The sequence below is a fragment of the Anser cygnoides genome, chromosome 6 (assembly GCF_040182565.1).
Source record: "Anser cygnoides isolate HZ-2024a breed goose chromosome 6, Taihu_goose_T2T_genome, whole genome shotgun sequence".
Taxonomy (NCBI): Eukaryota; Metazoa; Chordata; class Aves; order Anseriformes; family Anatidae; genus Anser; species Anser cygnoides.
Window position 1 is genome coordinate 21,238,468 of NC_089878.1, and position 12,638 is coordinate 21,251,105.

Consider the following 12,638-nt stretch of genomic DNA (forward strand, 5'->3'; position numbering starts at 1 on the left):
GTATTTTTCATAGCCCACCTTTCTTCATCTTTGTGTTAGTCAGCCAAGCTTACCAGGGACAGGGTATGTCACCCAGCTGTGTTGTGGGGACAGGGAGGAGTATGAAAGTAATGGGCACAATTCAGGACATTTTTCTGTATCACAGGAGTGCAGCTGGGGAGGTGGGGGAAAATATGGCAATTGGATCAGTGACCAAAATCTTGGTACAGACCTGAGTAAGAAGAGGGTCAAATTGTGCAGCAAGTGTTTTGGGAGGAGCTTTAGTCAGTGTGTCGGTGGTACTTGTCACTGCAGTCCTAAGCACATTTATCTTCACAACTCCTCTATAAAGCAGTAGAATGCTGTCATTCTGTTCCTACTAAAGGAAACAACAGGAGACAACACCCCTTGTCCCACACCACATACTGATCTTACTGAAGAGCAAAGAGTTGAACTGAGTAGCCCAACTGAGAAGCAGAGGCACATATCGTGGGACCGTATTGTTAAGATGTCCCACCTCATTCCCCTTCCAAAATCCACACTCTTTTATAAATCCCTTCCATCCCACAATTTCATGTCAGTCTCTCCTAACACTTGTACACTCTCTCAGCAACTTGGAATTATAAGCAGATATCAATCTTTCTGTGGGAAAGATAGCTGAGGAGTAGAGACCAGATAAGAAACATGCAGCCTATGCAAGCACAGTGATAAGCCAACATGCCCACAACACATATATTTCTGATGTGCCTAGTGGACAGTGTTTAGAGCAGATGGTAACTGAAAAACAGAGCCTAACACCTTTGCTTTATGAAGATAAAACACATATTATGTGGGCTGTACTGAACAGACAAGCGTGCCTCCACAGTTCTAACACTGAACATACTGAGCAGAAACAACCAGATACTTGCTAACTTTTACAGCCTATCCCTTCTCTGCTTTGGCAAATATTTCATCTTCACTTCAGGATTCTGTCCAAGGCTCTAGTTCACTTGCCAGTCATCAAAATACCACTTTTAGAGGTGAAAAGCTGTGCTGAAGAAAGACCTTAAGATTTATTACCAATACAATCCCTGAATTCAGTAATGCTACCATCCATATTTCCTTGAGCACACATATATGGCAGGAGTCAGAAGAGCTAATTTTCCTCCACCCTCTCTGTACCACAGCTTTCTTCTCACCTTAGTCCACCAACCTTTCCCAGTGAATCCTTCTACTCCCACGTATGATGAAACAATGAATGTAGCTCTACAGCATGTAGATATCTCCAGCACCTACTGCTGGTTGCAGCATTGTGTGTAACAAATTTCAGATTTTGATTTTAAAAAAGTGAATAGCTTTGTGGCCATCACTTTGTTTGCTAGCTATCAAGAATCTGATGCTCTACAAATACATAAGGGACCACCAGACAACCATATTTCTATATCAGTCGAGTTTTGAGATACTTAGTTTTTTCCCTTACCAGCTCCTTGTTGATCTGTGTTTGGTTGGTTCCCTCAGTCTTACAGGCATTATTTAGGACATAGCTGGCATGCTCACATCATGGAAGTCTGGAGAGTTCAAAAGAGGAATAAAAGTTTGGGGTGCTTTTCATTCTTGGCTACTCAGAACAACTCAGAGGACACAGAAAATGTTTTCTATTATCCCTTGTTCAACCGTCTTCCTGCCTGTCTTAAATTTCAGTCCAGGTTTTGTTGCTATCATTTACAGCTATACATTAATATACAGGGAGCTAAATGAAGACTCATAGGATATTGAGAAGAAGCTTGCCATGCTACCTCTGTGTACATGTGCTATTGTTAAACACAATTTTGCAGCTACTGATAAATTATTTTGTCAAAACCACAAACACTGTGATTTTAATGAAAGTACCCAGATTAAGTCTGGCTGAGCAGACAGATTACGTATTTAATTGTAAATGGGCTATGAACATCTGAGATCTTTACATATGGAGGAAATAATAGTATCTATATTTAGATATTTGAGTGAAGCTTGGGTTCTTACAGGATTGAGCTTGAAAAATCAAAGTGATACATTTTGATCTCTTGGTATTTGTCTGGTATCTCTTGATCAGTTTAATTTGAAGGTGAAAACATAAATACATGTTAAGAGATATCTAGAGATATGCATCTCTGTGCAATTTGTCTGAAAAAGCAAATCATTTCTTGCAACATAATGAAGCCACAAAACTAAGGGGAAAATGAGTTTTTTTTAGACTATATCATTCACACAGCAGAAAACAATCCTCCTCAGAGGAAGGCTCACAACTATATTTGCCACAATATGTTTATAAATACGAAGGATAAATCACAAAGCTATTTACATCAAGCCATCTAACAGCATATTCATAGTGGTATGTTTGGAGATGTATTTGCTAATTAAATATACTATTTATCACCTACCTACGATTTTTATCACCTACTCAGTAGGCTATCTATCTCTCTGGAGTTGCAACTACTAAGTTTCTAGCATACTGAACAATTAGTATTTTTGAAAATTAAATAACACCAGAAACATTTCTTCCTATTCTTCTCATGTTGGTATTTTCTGTAAACTCAAACTGACTTATGACAGGAAAGATTCTTTCCAAAGCTTACAGTAGATTTATAAAAGACAATGGTTTTAATGGTTTTAAAACCTGATTCCTTGCAGTACTGCAGGCTTAGGGAAAAAAAAAAAAGTTCTACTCTGAACCATCAAAAAGTGAAGATTTTCTGTCATTTTAGAAAGAGGAACCAGATCCCAAGATACTGAGTTTTAATGTCATGGTGATCTTCTATTGTTGAAAAGCTGATATTTGGAATACCTAGGAGTTTTATATCTGATTTTATTTGTCTTTGGTTATGGAATTCCAATCACTGGTCCATTTGTCATTTTGTATTCTAAAGCCACTTATGTGGATTCACAGTAACTACACCACTAGCCTTCTCAAGAAGCTGCAATGCACCTCAGAGTGTTCTACCATAGGTATTTAATGCATTTTAAGAGTCTCTGAAAGAACTTTTGAGGCTTTATCGTAGCCCATAATAAGGACAATCTTCAAAATTTACTCAAGGTTGCCTCTTCCTTGAAACCTAATGGTTCCTTTTATTTATTTTTTCCTCCTTCTCTCAGATACTTTCCTCTCTTTTCTTCTAAGCCTCTCACACTGTAGTTTTCTGCTTCACTGTTACTGAGTCCGTTATTTTTTTCCTTCATCAGAAATCATTAATATTTCTCTGTTCATGTCCATCCTTTAAAATTCTTCCAAGTGTCACCCAGAAATTGGATACAACAGAGATTAGCACTGTAGGAAGCATCAGGGTGAAACATGAGGGCTTTGCCCTCAGAAATAACAAATTATGTGCTCTCTGTTTAGGTCTGTGCAGCAGTTGGAAGAAGCAGTGAAACCGGCGCCTTGTCACTGTGCTGTGGCAGAGACAATGAAGAATCCACCTCTAATTCTTTTTGACACAAAAGACATGAGAGAGAAACATCTTGACCACCTTGATCTTCAGTTCCCTCTTCCTATGAAAGCAGGATAACTATGATGTTTTCTGCATGTTGTAGCTGAAGAGAATAAAAGTATAGGGGTATCTGAAATACTGAGTATTCCCAAGAAAATATCTAATAGTGCTCAAAGAGCTGTCTATAGCTCAAAAATACCTTAAAGGAAGGAAAAGTAGCCTTTAACACAGTCAAATCAATACCTGTCATAAACACTACATTTCCTTTGAAAGTTTCTATCACTGTACTTTTAGCTGGTCAGCAACATTTCCAAGTACTAAGTGTATTTTTCTTATTATCAAAGCAAAGAAATATTTATATCCTCAGGACTTCCATTTGCAAATTAAAAAAAACATTTTAAAAATGTAAACTATAAATGAACCAGTGACTGGAATTTCTTTCTGAAAACACCGTATGGAGTTACTACCAAGTTTCTAATAGAGATTTTTAATTTACTTACAGCTAATCATGGGTACACTCACCTTCTTCGGATTTTCTGTTGCAAAAGGAGTCCAAGGTGTCTGTCCCTATTGCACTTTGCCTCCTATTTTCTTCATAATTTGCAGGTACACTCTAAAAATCATTGGGAATTTCCAGCTTAAGTGAAAAAAATATGCAGAAGATCTAAGTTCAACAAAGGTGGCTGTTTCTAACAATCTATAGCAAACACAAACAACACAGCTGTCAGCTGAACGTTACAAATGGGGCCCCATAAACAGAGCTTAACAATTTTGTTTAAGATCACAAGTTCCCAACCAACACTTGAGCCACAGAAGAATGTCCATTAGCTGCTATAAAAGCAAAATTGGTAGGGCTTTGTGATTCAGTGGAGAGCCCGAGTCACACACAAGCAGACAAACACCAATACACTGGAGAGTAGTATAAATTCTTTAATTTGAATAATTCCCACTCTTTTTCTCCCTCTCACTAGTAGGAAATCATGTTTCATTTCAGTTAAAAATGTTTTTCTGCTCTACATTTAATCATGTTCACATTTTTTTTCAGGCTTAGCTCCCACTAGTCTCCTTACATAGCATCCAGTATGATTTCCAGTATGATTTTATATCATGAAGGAAAAAAAAAACCAACAAAAAAAAACCAACGAAATTGTAGCTAGGGCTGTTTTTTCTTACCGTTGTTTTCTTTAATCTTTTGTTCAATGTATGGAAAGAGCTAACATTTCTGGGCTATCTTAACCGCAGTGATCTGGGAGCAAAGTAAATGAGATTTAGTAGATATGTTTCTGTTGTCATTATTAAACTTCATATGCTTTGCTATGTAGGCAACGTGTTTTATTTCTCTTAACTTGAAAGAGGTTTCTGTCTTATTGTTGCAATTTATTAACGGCAAACAATCTAGGGCTTATAATAGGCCTGTAGGCAGAACAAAGCCCTTGTCAAATGGAAGGGTTGGCTGCTCAGCTGGGTAGCATGTAAATGTGCAAAAAGAACTGTTCTGTTCAAAGACACTAGACATGCTTTTTAAATAAAACATCTCATATAATTGAGAGTTGCCATTTATTTAAGTGTTGTGTTGGAAATTATAATTAAAAAAAAATAATTTAACTGAAGAAACAGAGTTGCAGTGTATTTTTTTTGTAAACTGTCATAATAATCAACCCCCCACATATTACTAAGGTTGTTAGAGCCTGAATGTTATATGCTTCTAAAATGGCAGTTTATTTTCATTTTATATCACCGTGTTATGCAAGTCAGAATAAGTTCACTGCTTGCTGTATTCACCTGGGCAGACAGTGTGAACTTTTATCTTACCCTCAACATACATTTGGGTTTGTTTTTTTATACAAGACATCACTCTGGCTGTTACTTTGACATGGTATCACGTCTCAAAAAGTAAGACAGTTTCTCATTCTACAGCTCATTTAAAATTTCTCATTATGTGCCTCCTTTGCAAGAGCTGAAATTAAAATGACAGATAAAGATAACAACATAATAGGCGTTTTTTCATGCACTGGTCCACTTGGGCACAGACAGTTCTTTTTTCCTCTTCTGTTGAAATGGATAATCAGGACAGTATCATCAATTAGATTTTTCACTTTAACTTTTCATAATGTTTCCAGACTTCACTATTTGGCAAAGACAATTGGGACAGATTTCTTTATTTTTTCCTCTGGCCTAAAACTCAAAACCCCCCACTTCCCAAACTGTTACCACCGAAGAGTTTATTAAATGGCTGAAAAAGACAGCTGGTCCCACCATCTGTTAAAAATTTTCAGGGGCCAAATGAAACAGGTTACACCTTTAGCCATGCCAAGTCTTCCAATACCCCCTCCCTCTCACAGCCTGTGGAGGGCTAATCTGAATTTCACGCTCTGATTTTGCTATTGCTAATGTCTGAGCTTCTTATGTGTGCTTCTTGTAGTTGCTTATATTAGTTCTCTAGCAGTAACAAAAGCTGCCCTCTCCTTTCAACCTAGCTCATTTGCAATCAACGGAATCCTGGGTCTATAGTCTCCTTTACAATAAGATACTGTACCTTGAAGGAAACCCACAGAGAACCTAATATCTGACTTTTTGGAGCAACAGAGAAAACCAGGGGTACATTTCTGTTGTTTTGCAGCCACTTTTCTATAAATGCTAATGGAAGTAATTCAGACGTGCCAACAAAGACAGAATCTGCAACACACTGCAGGTGTGAGGGGGCTGAAACAAAAGGGATGCTAACCCTAATGGTATTTCTTGTCATTAACAATTCTTTGATGTTCATACTCGAGGCTCTCTTTTATCTTCTAGTTTTTCAGCCATCTTTGTTAACATGCAGTGCAACTAAATCTTATTTTTTTCCCTAACCTTTAAAGACATCTGCAAAATGTTTATGCTAAGTTAGTTTCCATAGCATCTTTCTGTAACACACATTGAAGTAAAATGAGATAAAGCTTGCAAGGTTATTATTAAAACATCAGTAAGTTCCTACCATTAAGTGAAAGGAGCAGATCAATAAAAAGAAGCTCTTAATGTTACTTTAATAAGGATGAGTTTCTTGTAACAGGACTGGGGATTAACTTCAGTGTAACAGAAGTGGTGTTTATAATATAGCAGCTCTGTTGATAAGAACCAGTTGGTTTTACTTGTACTCATTAAAAAAAAAAATCCAATTGTAAGAGATCAGTAATTTCCTATACTAAAGAGCTTTTCACAATATAATATATTTAAGGGCATTTTAATTTTCCAGAAGGGATTTTTCTACCACTAAGTGGGCAATGGCATTCAGTCAAGGCACTGTAGGTGGAGTTTTTCCATATCCATCTGTCTTTCCATGACTTACAGATGGAAAAACGCTGTGTCTTTTAAAATGTTCAACTCAGTAGGATGACAGTAAAATGAAATGAACAATCAAAGCACAGAAGATGCCAACCTGAACTACTGCACAGCACTACCAGCAGACCCAGTGTTTTGCACTCGTCCCATCGGTCATGTCCTGTTAGATCACATCCCGTTTTATCACAGTCTGTTGCATTATTGTTGCCGCATGCTGGAATGTTAAATGAGCAACATAATCAATCAATACCAATTTCCAATTGGAATTCAGCTGTAAATCTGCATTGAGTTCAAAACGCTGGAGACTAACACAAATTATCAAAAGATACAGTTTTATGAAGCCTTTCATTTTGTTTTTCCTTCAAAACTTTATTTTTAACAGATCCATTTTATCAAATAAATTGTCTCTGCCTGCATTAAATACAGGACTTACCTTGAATTTAGACGTAAACTTCCATCACACTAATCCTACGTATGAAGAATATAAACAGTGGTTAGATCTGTTATTTTTCTTTTACAGCTTACTTTCATCTTGAAGCATAAAGACAAACTAGGGACAGCGCACTTAATATACTGTCTTGTCCCAAGTTTCAGCTGTATGGATTGACAGATTTAGCTGCCTCTCTTGTTTCACCTACAGTATTCAGCTGTCTTAGAAACGGGTATGGGATTTGGGGATCTTACATTATGGTCAATTTTCTCAAATTAGTAGATTATTTGTAATTATGTTTCTTGTGACAATGCTGAGCGGTGATCATTCCTGTGGTGGCAGAAATTGCAAAATCAAGTTTCTGTTTCAAAGGTTTTGTGACCTCAGTACAAGCCGTTCTGTCAGAGAAGCCTATAGATAATCTAACACAGTTAATGCAGCCGGAGAATTTGTTGCTTGTAACAGGAACTAGAAGTAAGAACAAAAATTACTGAATAAACTGTCAGACAATTTTGTGAAAACACTTTTTCTGCATTTCTCTCCCCTTGCTAGGGCTCCAATGTAGCAAATCCATACTGTCACCTCCCAGACATACAACAATGCCATACTTCAGCACTGAGCTTTCCATGGGTCACTTCCACCAGAATCACAAGACCCTGTTACTCTCTTCCTGGCCTCAGCCATCCCCACCAGCACATTTCACATCACGATGTCCCAGCTCTGCTGCTGCAGTTTTAGACAGGCCTTCATCAAAGGCTTGCCATAGTCAGTATCATGATAATTTTGGGACACAGCCCACTCATGCCTTCCTCCCTCTCTTCCTCCTTCTTTTCCTCCCCCTTTCCCTCCCTCCCAGCACTGTACTCTAGCCCAATGGACTGCCTCCAGCCTACGTTGCGGCCATATTAGTTTCACTGAGAGATCAAGATGAGAGTTTCAAGTCTAATTTTCACCGAAGATGGGTCTGAAATTGGTACTTTGGCCTTTTGCAGAAGAATGCAAATATGTTGCTCCACCTACTTACCATTTCCATTTGCCAATGATCTTATAAAATGGTATTTAAATTATGGAAAAATAATCTCTCTCTGCAACTTAGTTTAAAAAAATACACAATAGGCCTTCCAAGCAAAAGCCAGAAATTTAATCAATTACTGGCTTGATCAATAATATGTAATCTGGTTTCTGGAATCATAACTCTAAGATGTGTTTTTCTCTTATCTGTTCCTATGTCCTCTAACATCACAGCACAGGAGTACTACAATAAACACTCCCCTGTAACACAATGAATATATTTACTGTTCTGACTGATTCTGGATTTATACATTTAATAAAATGATTTCCAATAATTCCTGAGAAATCCATTAAGATGAATCATGGCATCAGCCTGTGTTTGAAGATACAGTGTGCTATTATTTTGAATTGTTGGCCTCCTCCCTTACCAGTTCCAGTGCCCAGCACAAAGGAGACACGAAGTCTCTCACCGACTTCTGTAACCTCTAGCTCTGGCCTAGAGGACTGCTCCCAGGCCTTGGGTTTTCGTAGCATCCTGTGCTACTTCCATCGCTCTGGGAATCCTGCTCTGCGGTCAAGCAGGAACATTTTCTGTTAACAAGCACTCTGCTACAACTCCTCCTGGGGTGAACTGTCTCAAAGAAAACGCACACTAACAAAATGTATTTCTAATGCTAACAATAAAATTGACATTTTTAATATTTTGTTGTCAGAGGTAAAAGCAGAATGGATAAGCTTATTACACGCCATGTCTTGTGCATATAACAGTAGTAAAAGTACTTAGCTGTTTCCGATATAGGATAACACTTTTGTGCCTTATGGCCTTATTGTTAATCATATGCACTCTTATGTATTTGGTTAACCCAAAGATACTAAGTTCTAAAATATGAGATTTGATCATCTGTCCTTATACACCTAAAATCAAGCAAAGATCAATGAATTCTAAAATGAGACCATTGTATATTAATACTGCAGGAATTAGGCATACATGTGCTGCACTATCAGAGACAACCACATGATTACGAATATGAAACTCACACTGTTTTCCTACTGTTTATTTAGTTCAATATTGAATAAGACTACTAGACCTAAAACCACTACATATCTTCTATTTTTAATATATTTTTAATTTTTAATATCATCTATATTTAAAACCACGTCTGCTTTTCATGATGATAAAAGATATAAATAAAAAAGTATTCCTTCATTATAAAGGATGTTGGTTATACCAATGAGGGCTAGAGATTATCCAGTCAAGACTACTGTTCAATAAAGTATAGCAAAAATTGAAGATATCTACATATAGAAAACAGCAACACTATGAGATTCCTTACAGATCTTTATAGTCTGCAACTATTTTTACTGAATGAAAAGTGCACTGGAGGTATGTAGAAAATAGCATAAAGAAAGTGAATTGGTAGCTCCTTTTTACACTCTGACAACACATTGGAAGGTGTCTGATTCAATGAGAAAGGACCATGTTTAAATACATTCATTTTCTTTTAAACTGAAACAAAAAATCCATGTTGTGTTTTGTACGTGTATATGCCATGTATAGCTCTCACCACTAAAATGTATCAGGAGTTAGAAATTTAGTGGAATTAAAATACAGTGATACAATTGTTTGGAAGAGTAAATATTCACAATTATGGAAAATATCATATAAGTATATATTTATAAAAGTATGATGCTTATATTAGCAACTACACTAAATGGCACAAGATAATCAGTATTTGTGCAGTATTAGGAAGAAATTTTCCTTCTAGGAAGATGGCTTTGTAAATGTCCAGGGTTGGTTATTTTCTGTACCTACCACTGAAAAATTTGGTTCTGATCATTGCCACAAAAAGGAAACTGAGCTTTTGGTCTGACTGGACTTAACAAAGTCTTCAGTTTTACATTATATAGTTATATTTTATAAACTTCTAAGTAACAACTCCTTGGACGGCATGACGGGGACTACTTAGAAGATCTTCAGTGCTCAAAAGCCCTTGCCACCACTCTTAAGGTGTATAGGTTAGAGAGGTCACAGTGGGGGCAAATTTAAGACGGCTGCAATTTACTCCTATTCTAAGCTTCCTTTATGTTACTGAAGTGATGTAAATGTTTAAGTGAGAAGCAAGTTTAAAATTACCAAATGAAAGGGGCTAATCTTCAAAAGCTCCCTGCCCAATTCACGGTTGGCACAGAGGAAAGTTTTCATGCTACCATAACTGAAAGGCTGAAATTGTCCTCAGCAAGAACTGGTTTCTAGTGCCATTAAAGTCTGCAGAAGAAATCTAAAATCCCTTGTTGAGCTTCACTCTTTTCTCTCCTATCTGCTGAAAAGCGTTAAATATATTACACACACAGCCTAAGAAATTTTCTTTTTTATAACAGGATTTAAACTCTTTACTTTTATAAAATATTAAGAACAGGATGTTATGAACTATTAAGCAAAATACATTAATATTTCAGGATAACATACGTGAAAGGAAATAAAAGAGAACAATACTTAAATGGTAACAAAACCAAATGAGAAAATCTAAACAATTCATGTTGATATGCTCCCACTGACCATGAACACCAGATTGTCATGTCTCCTGCACTCCTTTTCCCTGTTTCTTATGACACGACATGTTATGCATTTGTCCTTAGATCTGATCTCATATATTTTCAGAACTATTTTTTTTAAACTCATTTTTATTTTTATTTTTATTTTTATTTTTATTTTTATTTTTATTTTTATTTTTATTTTTTGCATCTTTAACTGTGAAAATCTATTCTGCCAACTAGTCACCAGTAGCACACTGCTGTACTGCATTCATGGACAGTGCAAGGCTTTTTATCACTTTATGCAAACAAAAACTGCTGTTCCTCCTCTGCTCCTCAGTCACAGGCTCCCTCCCTCCCTCCTTCCTAAGCATGCTCTGCGTGGTACATTCATGCACAGCTAGCAGTGCCATCCAGCTCCCACCGAATTCCCAAACAGAGCCAGTCCTTAATGCTGGAGCAAAGAAGCTGCTATGCTAAGTAGCAGCTCTTTGGTCTCAGTTCTTATAGAGGCTATTGAGCAGGCTGTATTACAAAATATTAAACAATCCTGCTTTTATGGGACAAATATTGTCTCCTGAACCCAGATACAATCATTGCTGTAACCATCATTCAACGCTGGTGGCCAGACAATGGTGCCTCCAGTAAGAGCAGCCACAGACTAACAGACAGCAAACGTGCTTTCTTCCCCTGTCACACAAAGGAAGAACTCAGGCAGGCAGCCAGCAGGAGATGATGGCTTCTCGGTATGCTGGATACAACATCTCCACACTTTAAGCATGTTGTTACTCCCCCATTCTTATTGGATTTGATGCTCAGGACGGTTCTTAAAGAAATTATCTCTTCAACAACACAGTTGTAATGCAAGCCAGAATTTTGAAAGAAGCACTTCAAAACACTTGTGCCACCTTCCTATTCATGCACTCATCAACCCAAACAAACACATCTATCAATCTTTTGCCAATTTTAACGCAACTGCACAGACCTACAGTGAGCTGAGGATACAGCCTTTAATCTAAAGAGATATGTGTGCTACAATAAGGATGAGAAAAGGCCACCTCACAGGTCTTACCTAGTGAGCATAAAGTGAATTGATCAAGAAGCAAATGAAGAAAGGGAGGTAAGTTATGAAAGAAAACAATGCACAGACTGTCCTTATGCACAGTTTTTACCCAAGAAGCAGCAAGAATGAAATGTGCAACTCAACAGTTGTTTTCAGATAGCAGCTTCAGTATAAGAACATTAGTGACATTAAACCAATTCAAAAATTACAGCAGATGCAGATAGTGGCACTTCACGTGACAAGGAAAACATATTTTACCCTTTCTGGGTGATCAAAGAGTGCTTAAAATATGACACAAAATCTCTCTGCAGTCCATTTCTGACAACTGAGATTGATACAAGCTTAACAATCAGGAAGGAAAAAAAGAAGGACCTAAGGGATGTACCTAGGGAGTATTTGCGTTTAGCTTGTGCTTACTATTTAATGTTCTGAAGCTGCACTTGTTAACTCAGGCCCCATTCAGCAAAGCACTTAATCATATGCTGAAATCTCATTGATTTCAGTGGGACTTAGGTTTTGGCTTAAGTGCTTCACTGAATTATAAATTATTTTTCACTTCCCATTGCTTCTTTATGAAATTAAAACAACTACTCAGCATAATGTATTACTCAATGTAAGGTAAGCTTCTGGTTTTTAGACAAGTGACGTAATACCTAACTGGAAGCCTCACTACCATTTAACTGAAACAATTGATAAACTCTAACCATGCATAATAAGGATATGCATTGCACAAACAATAAAAAATTATTCTCCCAAATAGTTTTCAAAAAGGAGGGATGGAACCACAAAGCATCAATATTGCTAGAGCTCCCTATGATCTATGCCAATATAAGGACAATAGTAAGTCATTTGAATCTTTTCA

The 12,638-nt window shown here is 37.1% G+C and overlaps 1 protein-coding gene across 3 annotated transcripts in view; it reads right to left on the reverse strand.

Moving 5' to 3' along the window:
• Nucleotides 1-12,638, reverse strand: part of MYO3B (myosin IIIB) — a 245,708-nt gene that overhangs the window by 34,114 nt on the left and 198,956 nt on the right. For all 3 annotated transcript variants that reach the window (XR_007162477.2, XR_010832378.1, XR_007162478.2), the window contains 4 exons: nt 6,838-6,954; nt 4,596-4,668; nt 3,945-4,059; nt 1,439-1,526 (listed from right to left, as the gene is read on the reverse strand). The gene's annotated coding sequence lies outside the window, so the exon portion shown is untranslated. The remainder of the gene's footprint in view (nt 1-1,438; nt 1,527-3,944; nt 4,060-4,595; nt 4,669-6,837; nt 6,955-12,638) is intronic.